An 11,541-nucleotide genomic window follows, 5' to 3' on the forward strand; every position below is an offset into this window, starting at 1 on the left:
AAAATATTTTTTTGCCTATCATAAAATTTTGTTACAAAATATAACTTGATTTTGTAACATTTTTTTTCTTTAGTTATGAAAGCACAATATTTATTTTATAATAATTTTTGTTTTTTAATACAAATTACATACATAATTTACCAAATTATTTTTTTAATTAACTGATATATTAACTACTTTACTGAGCAAATCGATATTTATATAATATAAAAAAACATAGATAATTCAAACATGCTTCATTTAAGCTTGAAGCTGACATGACTTCAGGAGTGAGTCCAACATATGTCTGAGACCACTGATCCAGACACCCTCCAACAGTATGCGAGGTGTTACATCATGTTATTGATTGGGGGTTACCTGATGACAGACAAATCGAACACTCTGGTCCATCACCGATGGCTACCACTACTTGCCGACTTTCAGACATGTCAAGGTTTGTCTTGGGGTTTGGGGGTGCTTGCATGGATCTACTATTCTCTGTGCTCTTCAGCATACCGAGGAACGACAAACATAGCTGGTTGCACTCGCTATTAATATCTTGGATATACCAGCGATTTTCGCAGTGGTGTCCACCTGACCGATAGGTTTACATGTACCCTATGGCAGTGAAGTAATCATCCTTTATGGTTTGCTTGTGTTTCAAATTTGCAACTCATTATGATGTTCCATAAATTGAATTTGTGTTATTCTTGCAACTGTTGATAGGTTGATAGGGTTTCCACAACAAAACAGGAACCAACACAAGCAGAAGATCCTCCGATGGCGTCTGTCGCTAGATCAGTTACTGATGAATGAGGTTAGCAATATGATTTAACTCTCTTGTAGTTCTATGAATTACTTATCCTTTAATTTAGCTTGTATTACAGATGATTATCCCATAACTTATGTTGCAATTTCTCTGGACACCGTAAAACGACCCTACACTGCAGGCTATGTGCTCGTAGTGGATGCTAGATGAGGCATAGTGGGGACACGGATGTCTGTTGTCCTCTTTGTCTGCTTCAATATTGTCGAGTTTCACCAGGTTGACCGGGTGAAGCGCTAGTTTAATTGCGACCAGCTGGTGCCCGAGACCACGATCAACGTCGACATGTTCTTGACATTCACAGGATAAGGGGAGGATATCTAGTAGCCTGACATACTTGTCGATTGGTATGATCACTGGAGGGCATGATTTACAGAGGGCCACAAGATCTCCATTCAGCGATGCTTTGACTATAGGCCTACACAGGACTATTGGGATTGGTACCGGGGCGCTTGTCGTGTTAAGCATCTATCAGACCAGAATGTACTTGATGATTCCAGGCTATTTGATTTACCGGCTGACGTCCAGCCTACTGTCAACCAGTCGAGGGATGCTCTTCACCTTCTCCGGGACGTTCCCGATCGTTGTCGGTGTGCCAAGGAGGTTCGGGACGACACTCGGTGGCCTACTAGGTTCGAGTGGACGGATCCACCGCCACCAACGTCACCAACCTCTACAAAAAACTCCATCACTTGTTCCGCCATGATTCTCCCATGGATGTCAAAGATGAGGCGCACATGCTCGTCGCCATGGAGCCGAAATAGACAAAACCAAAAAATTCTGTTTTCCAACGGTGCTAGCAACCTATACTGCATCCTTCTGATCTCTTTTCTCCCTAAACCACCAAAGTTACTCAATATCAGACTCTTCAACTTCGACAATGAATTTACTCGCCGAGTGCGCAACAGTAACGGATTATCTCACTCAAATAACACCTCATTGTCACTGTTTCTCATATGACAATTGGGATACACACAGACAACCACATATCTACTACTACCAGATATTTTTGCCTATTTTTTGGAAGATAGACGGAGGAGAAGAGGATATAAAATATATGTGGAGAATACCAACTGTTGCACATCCTTTTATAGCTGTTGAAAATTTGTCTTGTTGTATCTCGTTTATACTGTAAATATTATAATTTCTCACATATTTCATTTACAGTGTAAATGAGATAAGATATGCTACGTATTTTTGTAATTATTTTTAAAACTATTTATTTCAGTAAATAAAATATTTTTTATTTTTTTTTAAAAAATCCGTCATTTGAAACATAGTTTTACCAAATATTATTTTTAAAGCTTGGAATTGAAAATTACTTTATTTTAGTTTAGAGTAAAGTATGGTTTTTGTCCCCAATGTTTGGGGTAAGTTCCAAAGTTGTTCCTAACGTTTCAATCATCTTATTTAAATCCCTAACGTTTCAAAATTGACTCAATGTTGTTCTGCCGTTAGGGATTCGTTAACAGAATTGACGGCGGGACAAAATTGAATACTATATATAATAAAAAATTGATATCATTGAAAGAAAAAAATTAAATTAAAATTTATTTCTATTTATCATTTTTGTCCCCAATATTTTTGTCATATTTAAGTCCCTAACGTTTCAAAATCGTCTCAATTTTGTCCTGCCGTCAATTCTATTAACGGGTCCCTAACGACAGGACAACATTGAGTCAATTTTGAAACGTTAGAGGCTTAAATAAGACGATTGAAATGTTATGGACAACTTTGGGACTTACCCCAAATGTTGGGGACAAAAACGATACTTTACTCTTTTAGTTTAACAATCACATGTTTTGAGAATCGATCTTTTAAAAAGCCAATTTTAATAAACTAATTTTGAGAAATACAAACTTTACAAAAACTTAAACACTAATAGGTTCTAGACCTTCACTATAGGCACCATAATTCACACAGGAAAAATGACTATAAATTTTCCTTCTAACCAGTATCTTAAAAATAAATAAATATTTTAATGTAAAATTTATGTTTTTAAAGTTTTAATGTATTAATAATATATTTTTTTCTTAAAATATATTATTTTGAGTTTTTTAATTAATACTCTTAAAATATATTCTTTTAATTCTAATAATAATTGAAAAATCTAATTTAAACTTTAGCTAAACAACAATAATAATATAGTTGCGTTTAGATAATGCAAAAAATATTTTTCATATAGAAAGAGAAATGGTATATTTATCCAATATTAATAATTGGAGTATTTTACAGGATTGTGAGTGTAGGAGAAGACTGACACAACACGTAGGAAACGTGTTACTGTAGTGTCATCAGAGATTCGGTGAACCATGGAATAGATGTCATCGCCGGAGCAACACGCGAGGGACATTTTTCACCTTTTGCAGAGATTCTTCGCAGCTTTGGCCAGAGATTCGTCGAGGAGATTCGCCACGTGGGAGCATCAGAGACACACGCGGAGGCTTATTGTGTCAGCCTTTTAGAGATTCGAAGCAGCTTTCACAGAGATTTGTTGTACGTTTTCAAGATATTCCAACAGCTTTTGCAGTACAAGGGACATGTTGGCAGTGTCTGCATGCAGGGGATAGCTTCTTGCTCTGAGAACACGCAACGTAGGGTTACAAGATCTTTAAATTGAGCTCAACCCCCTTCTTCTTTCTTACATCCTGAGAATAAAGAATGGGTATTGAATGAGTTAGAAGAGAGAGAGTCAATGAGAGAGAAGGATTCCAGTAGTGAAAAAAAGAGTTATTGGCTTCTGGAAAAAAAAGAGTTATATAAAGCTGGCATGCATTCACCATATTAGAGACAAAAATCCATTAGACACTTCGGACTCTATTCAAAGATAAGTTAGATGCCACATCTTTTGTTTGCTGGGTTCAACAAGTTGATGGCCTATTCCCATGTGAAGTATTTACCACTGCTCCGATTGTGTCAAATGGCACCCTACGAATCAAATGATGCGCCAAATCGGGTATGCACAATCCGCCCTTGAGCTAGCAAAAGTCATTAGAGTGGAAGACCATTGTATCATTCTTCGTAGAATGCAACTTTATGACTGGAGGGTGGTACATGCGGGATAGGTAGAGGATTAGGGAAACCGTGATATACACTATTTTATGATATATTTTGGACTGAATTAAGTGGGTTTTGTCAACTATCTTCACACTTATTCATGTAAATTGCATGTTTTTAAGTTCCCTTCCTAATTTTGTGCTATGATTGAAAACTTGCTTCCTAGGCCTTAAAATGTTAATTTTTAGTTCTCTTTTATCATCATTCGATGCCGTGATGTGTTTGTTAAGTATTTTCAGGTTTACAGGGCATGAATGGTTTAAAGAATGAAGATGAAGCATATTAAAGTGGAAGGAACACAAGAAACTAAAGAGTTGAGAAGCGAGGACCGACGCGTGCGCATGATCAGGAGCATCGTTCAGCGACGCATACGCGTGGACGATGCGTATGCGTGACAGAGCGTCACATGCTGCACTTAACAGAACTTGCTAGGGGCGATTTTTGGGCTGATTTGGACCCAAATTCAAGCCTGAAAACACAGAGTAGAGGCAGGGATGGAGCTGGAACTAACGACACTTCACGTTCTACTTTAGTTTTTGATTAGTTTTGAGTTCTAGAGAGAAAAACTACTACTTCTCCTAGGGTTTTTGACATTCTTAGTTTTGCTTTTGAATTGGATCTTGAGAGAGTGCTGCTACCTTCATTCATCATCATTTTGTTCCTAGTTTCTTCTTAAATCCCCTTATTTACTCTTTTCCATTTGATTACTTTGCATTCACGTTTGGATCTTGTCACTTTTGAATCTTATTAATTCATTGAAGTATTTTTATATTTATTTTTATTGCTTGTTTGATTCGTGTTAATTATTGTTCGTACCAATTTTGATTTAATTAAATTTTCATAATTATCATGTCTTTTATTTACTCCTATTATGTGTTTATGAAAATGGCATTCATGTTAATGGAGTAGACCTTCCAACTTGGCTTAGGGGTTGATTAATTGGGGTCCCTTAAGTTGTGATACTCAAGTATTAATCCGTAATTGGGGATTGTTGGCTAACTCGATTTTCACCAACTCTAGTCCTCCCCCAAGAAGTGACTAGGACTTGTGAGTCAGAGTTAGTGACTGCCACTTGACTTTCCTTCAATTGTTAGAGGATAACTAAGTGGGAGTAATGAACCTTTACTATTATACTTGGGAAAGACAACAAGGATAGAAACTCTAATTCTCTCCCCTAACCAAGGCCTTTTATTTCAAATGCATATCACCTCTTGTTATTCATTCGTTGCTTTAATTTCTAGTTATTTATTTTTCCATTCTCAAATTCAGAAAATATTCAAAAATATCCTAACCAATAATTTGCATCCTGTGTCAACTCTTAGGGAAACGACTCGGGATTCTACTCCCGGTTATTTATTCTTAATTGTGACATATTCTAAATTGATAGTGGAAATTTCGTCGGTTAAGGCTGTACTTGCAACGCTATTTTTATCAGAAATTCTTAACCGGCATTTTTTCCATCAAATCGCTGCAACACTCAGTTGTGAGAGTGATGAATGCCAAACATCGGTTTATAATTTTATTAAAAAGAATTGTTTCATCAATAGTATAGTTTCAAACCAAAAAATGACCCTAACCAAAGCTTAGGAAAAGAATGTTGCAATTCAAATCAATAAAACTCGGAGTTTTAATTCCCGAGTCGTTTTCCCACGAAATTATAGTGAGATGTGCATTCATTGGCTATGAGAGAAATCGAAGGGTTATGAGAGCAATTAAACGAGAAATTAAATGACAAGAAAGTAAAGATCAAATAAGAAATATAAATGCTAAAAGACCTATTGGCAAAGGTTGAGAGTCAAGGTTTTCTATCCTAGTCATTGACCATAAACATGGAAATTGTGATGAGTTAATTCCACTTATTCAACCTCTATACATTAAGGAAAGTCAAATAGGCATAATTGATCTCAATCCACAAATCCTAGCTAACTCACAAATTAGTTTAGTGAAAAACTAGCGTTAGTGAAAACCAAATCGATTAACAACCCTAAATCACCAATCAATATTGGACATCAATGGCTCAAGGTCACCTAAGTCCTCAATTCCAAACTAAGAGTACAAAATTCTACTCAATAATTAAAAGAGGTATTTTATCAAATACTTGAAAGGCATAAAAGAAAAACATAGTAATTTGCAATAATCAATAAAATATTAAAATCTATAATCTACCAAATTCAAGAAGGCAATAATAACAACTAATGCAAGCATAAAAAACATCAAAACATAAAATTACATTAAAAATTAGAATTCAACAAGAGAATTCATAACTAAAATAACCAAAATAAAGGAACTAACAAAAAGAACTAAGGGAATTAAGATAATAGAATAAGGAAAAGTAAAAAAAAAAATTAAAATAAGAATTAAAACCTAAAACTAAGAAGAAAACTAATCTAAAACCCTAAATTCTAGAGAGAAGAGAGAGCTCATTTCTTTAGAGTTCTAACTTAAAAACATGATAAAAGCCTAAACTAAAACTATTCTAACACTACTTGCTTGATTCTTCCTTGGTCCATGCTTCAAATGCTTCAGAAATGAGTTGGTTTGGGCCTAAAATTGGCCTGAAATTGCAACCCACGTGTTCACTTAAGTGAATCACGTGCAACAAGTCATGCGTACGTATCTGCCATACATACGCACGATTTGAAGAAGATACGTATGCATGAGCGATGCATACACACAAATTGGTGATTTTCCAAAAGATGCGTACGCATGAGACATATGTACGCATAATTGGGCAAATTTCTAAAATTTCATTTCTTCATTCCTCCACTTTTGCATGCTTTTTTTTCCATTTCTTCAAGTCATTCTTGTCTTCAAAACCTTATATCACTCAAATAAACATATCAAGGTATCGAATGGGAGGAAAGTGAATTAAAATTGGCAATTTTATACATAAAAAGCATGTTTTTCACAATTAAGCACAATTAAGAAGAGATTCACAAAAAAAACATGAAATTTCAAGGAATAAATGTAAGGTAAGTTGATAAAATCCACTCTTTTCAAGCCAAAAAATAATCGTAAAATATAGATTTTATCAATTCTCCCACACTTAAATAAGAGCATGTCCTCATGCTAAGCATTAGGAAAGACAAGATAAAGGGATGCCATACTTATTAAAAATAAACTATATTCTTATTTTTTCTATTTCTATCTATCTATCTACTTGTATCTATTTATATCTATTTGATCAAAATAAATCAATTTTCAAGAAAATATACAAGCATAGAGGGATAAAGCAATATATATAGCAAACAATGTAATCCCATGAATCAATTTGAGTTCTAAAAGATATACTAACTTGCAAGATAATAGATGATAAAAGGTGAAAACATAGAATTGAGCAATTGAACCCCTCACTGGATGTGTATACTCTCTAATCGCTCAAGTGTATAGGGTTGATTCACTTAATTCTACTCTAATCAAACTTTCTAAGATTTGTTTTTCTTCTAACAATCAACAAATATTCAATGCATGCATGCAAGTATCATGAGAACTTTTCAAGATTGTAGCGGGGTTAGGGTCAAGGTAAGGATGTATATGGTCAAGTGGACTTAAAATTTGAATCTTTGATTAGCTTAAACATCTACCTAACCTACAACAACCTATTCAACTATAATGCAATCTAACTACCCATTATTTACTTTTTCACACACTCATGCATTCTTTTCAATTCACATCACATATGCATTTATTTTTCATACTTTTCTTTTGGGATTACCTTTGTCCCCTTTTTATTGTTTTCTCATTTTTTTTTCTTTTTTTTTTGAAATATAATATACAAATTTTTTTGAAAGATAAATGCATATGGTTTAAGCATTTAATGCATGAATATGTACCCTATTTCTAATTTTTAATGAATACCCAAAATACACTTTTATCTTCTACCAATATTCCTAAACTCCCCCACACTTAGATGATGTACACTCACTAGCCTAAACTAATCAAAGATGCAAATCAAGGACATTTATAATTTTTTGCTTAAGGTTATGATGTGCTAATATTAAGAATAAAAGGAGTTGATAAGGCTCAAAATTAGTTAGCAAGGGTAGATAAAAGAGTGAGGCTGTATGGGTAAGTGAACTTTAAATGAAATAATAGCCTCAATCATTTTAAATGCATTCATACATCAAATATTAGACATAAAGAATCAAACAAGTCAAAGATTGCAATTAAAAAAAGAGAATAACACACACAAGAATGAGGATGGTGGCTAATGTAATGCAACCACACATTAAGCTCAAACCTCACTTGGTTGTGTTATAGCTCTACTCGATGTTTCATAATTATTTCTCAAGCAAGTTCAATAAAAAGTTCCAACTCAAATCAATGGGATGCCCTTTAAAAAAATTCTTTGGAAATTAATTATTTTGACTAAACTTATTATATGTATATGTATATATGTGTTTGATGTGACTGGATGAAAATAAAAAATCCTAAGTTCTTTTTTCTATTCTCTATCATTCTAAATCTTCATGTACATCTAGGCAAATGAACTAGGTCCTATTATCCACATTATCCAATCACAACCAAAAGATATAAAAATAAAAATATATACAGAAAAAACAAAAATGCAACTACTAAATTCTAAAAAACATAGTCATAAAAAATGAAACGTGAAAGTGTTTCGAAAAAATGCCCTTACAACTAAAATTTCTGCTCTAAATCTCTCCCACACTTAATTTCGCACAATCCTCTGTGCGCTCATGACTAGGGGTGTATGGAGACTTTACGGATTACCACCTTCAACTGGTGGATCATTCGGCTGCTGCGGATAAGAAGGAGGTTTTTCCCCTCACTATCCATCATGGCATTTTTCTTCTTCTGCTTCCTTGTTGCTTATGATGATTCATCATGAAAAATATAAAACAGAATATATTAAGACAAGTAAATTCAAAGACAACAAAGCATAGATTGCCGGAATGAGGTACTAATCACTAAAATGAAATGGGTTGATTAGCTTGTGACATTAATGAAAGCAAATGTGTGAATTCTAAGTTTGCCCGCAGTTTAGAACTCACACACTAACATTGAAAGCTTTATGCACCATTATTTAAAAGAGATATGTAACTCACTCATTTTAGTGTGATCAAGATAATTGAAAAGAAAACTTGTAGGTTAAGATAAACAAACAAACAAACAATAAAGGAGAATAAAAGACTCGAGCAAGAATCAAGCAATTGTGAAATGGATTAGTTTATGTGCAAGGAAACTTAATGAACCACATGAAATATGGAACTCTCACATCAATGAATGACACACTTTGAATTTTTTTTTTGTTCACATCATCTAATTGACATAAAGTGGGGAACATGGGTGCTATGCAACTTAGTAAAAGAGATATATAAGTTGAAATGAATTACATAGCAAGCATCGTCCACATAGCTTAAAAAGCGCAAAAAATGATGTCACTAGGTAAGCTTACAATCCAATTTCACAATTCCAGAATTTTAATGCATCAACTTGGTGATGTAGATGAAAACCAAAATAAGCAAGTATCACCTAACAAAAAATGCATCAATTATACACAATTGCCTAATAATAGGTAGCGAATTCAAACCACATAGAGGCTAGCTACAAAATACAATTTAGAAATCCAAAAACATTGCTAAAGATATTTTTTATAAGTACTTGGTATGCACAGATATCAAGCATGCAAAGCTCAATACCAAGCAATAAATTATAACCTTATTCTCAACCAATAATGAATATCAATAATAATAATACTAAAATAGTATCATGCTAGTAATCAACAGTAATTTTCTCAGCAGAGTTAGCAAATCAATTCAATAATCCAACAGTTTTCACCTAATCTAACATATCCTAACCACCAAATCTACTAAAATAGAAAATTAAACTAACTAACTAACTAGAATTAAACTAAGGTATTAAAACAATCAAAACAGAAATCATAATTAAAAATGGTAACCTGGATGCAGAATCAGAAAATAGAGAAGATATGAAAGGAGTGCTATGGTGCTGTGATGTCATTGAAGCTAGAAGCGGCGGATGTGAGTCATCGAAGGTGGAATGGAGATGGTAGTGGTAGGAGGTGGGTCGTGTTGAGGTGAGAGAGAAGAGAAGGAGACAAGGAGGGAAAAAGAAGAACGGAGAAGAAAGAAGAAGAAAAGAAGTACAGTGGTGAAAAAACGAAGGAGAAGTATTTTTGAGATCATGCGTACGCATCTGCCATGTGTACGCATGAATTGGAAAAATAGAATTGGTCCATATGCACAAGACTATGCGTACGCATGCACCAAAGGGACTTTCAGTGGTTGTGCATACGCACAAAGAGTTGTGCGTACACATGAGTGTGATTTTTTTAACCTCATCTGTGCGTACATACAATTGGTGCACAAGCACACACCAGAGGGATGAATTTTTGATATGTGTATGCACAATAATGTGCATACGCATGAACTGGTGAAATCTTGAGGGTGATTTGTACGCATGGCCTTGCTTCATTTTTCAAAAATTTTCAAACTTTTTGCACCAAATCAAGTAATTCAAATATCCAACAAGATACTAACTGGTACGCAGAATCCTGATTACACTTTAATTATGTAAAATTCATTGCTCTTTCTTTCCCTGAAAATGGCGCCAAAAACATGATGCGAAGACCATGGTTCACAACTCCGTGTAACTAACCAGCAAGTGCACTGGGTCGTCCAAGTAATACCTTACGTGAGTAAGGGTCGAATCCCACGGAGATTGTTGGTATGAAGCAAGCTATGGTCACCTTGCAAATCTCAGTTAGGCAGATATAAATTGATAATGGTATTTTCGAATAATAATTAATAGAATAGGGATAGAAATACTTATGTAATTCATTGGTGAGAATTTCAGATAAGCGAATCGAGATGCTTTCGTTCCTCTGAACCTCTGCTTTCCTGCTATCTTCATCCAATCAGTCTTACTCCTTTCCATGGATGGCTTTATGTGATACATCACCACTGTCAATGGCTACTTTCGGTCATCTCTCGGGAAAATGATCCAATGCCCTGTCACGGCACGGCTAATCGTCTGGAGGCATCACCCTTGTCAATGGCTTCATCTTATCCTCTCAGTAAAAATGGTCAACGCACCCTGTCACGGCACGGCTATTCATCTGTCGGTTCTCGATCATGCTGGAATAGGATTTACTATCCTTTTGCGTCTGTCACTAACGCCCCGCAATCGCGAGTTTGGAGCTCGTCACAGTCATCCAATCATTGAATCCTACTCGGAATACCACAGACAAGGTTTAGACCTTCCGGATTCTCTTGAATGCCGCCATCATTCTAGCTTACACCACGAAGATTCTGGTTAGGAGATCTAAGAGATACTCATTCAGTCTAAGGTAGAACGGAAGTGGTTGTCAGGCACGCGTTCATAGGGAATGATGATGATTGTCACGTTAATCACATTCAGATTGAAGTACGAATGAATATCTTAGAAGCGAAACAAGATGAATTGAATAGAAAACAGTAGTACTTTGCATTAATCTTTGAGGAACATCAGAGCTCCACACCTTAATCTATGGAGTGTAGAAACTCTACCGTTAAAAATACATAAGTGAGAGTCCAGGCATGGCCGAGAGGCCAGCCCTCAAACGTGATCTAAGATAGCATACAACTGATCAAAGATCAAAAGCTGATCAAAAGATGCCTAATACAATAGTAAAAGGTCCTATTTATAATAAACTA

The sequence above is a fragment of the Arachis hypogaea genome, chromosome 16 (genome assembly GCF_003086295.3).
Source record: "Arachis hypogaea cultivar Tifrunner chromosome 16, arahy.Tifrunner.gnm2.J5K5, whole genome shotgun sequence".
Classification (NCBI taxonomy): Eukaryota; Viridiplantae; Streptophyta; class Magnoliopsida; order Fabales; family Fabaceae; genus Arachis; species Arachis hypogaea.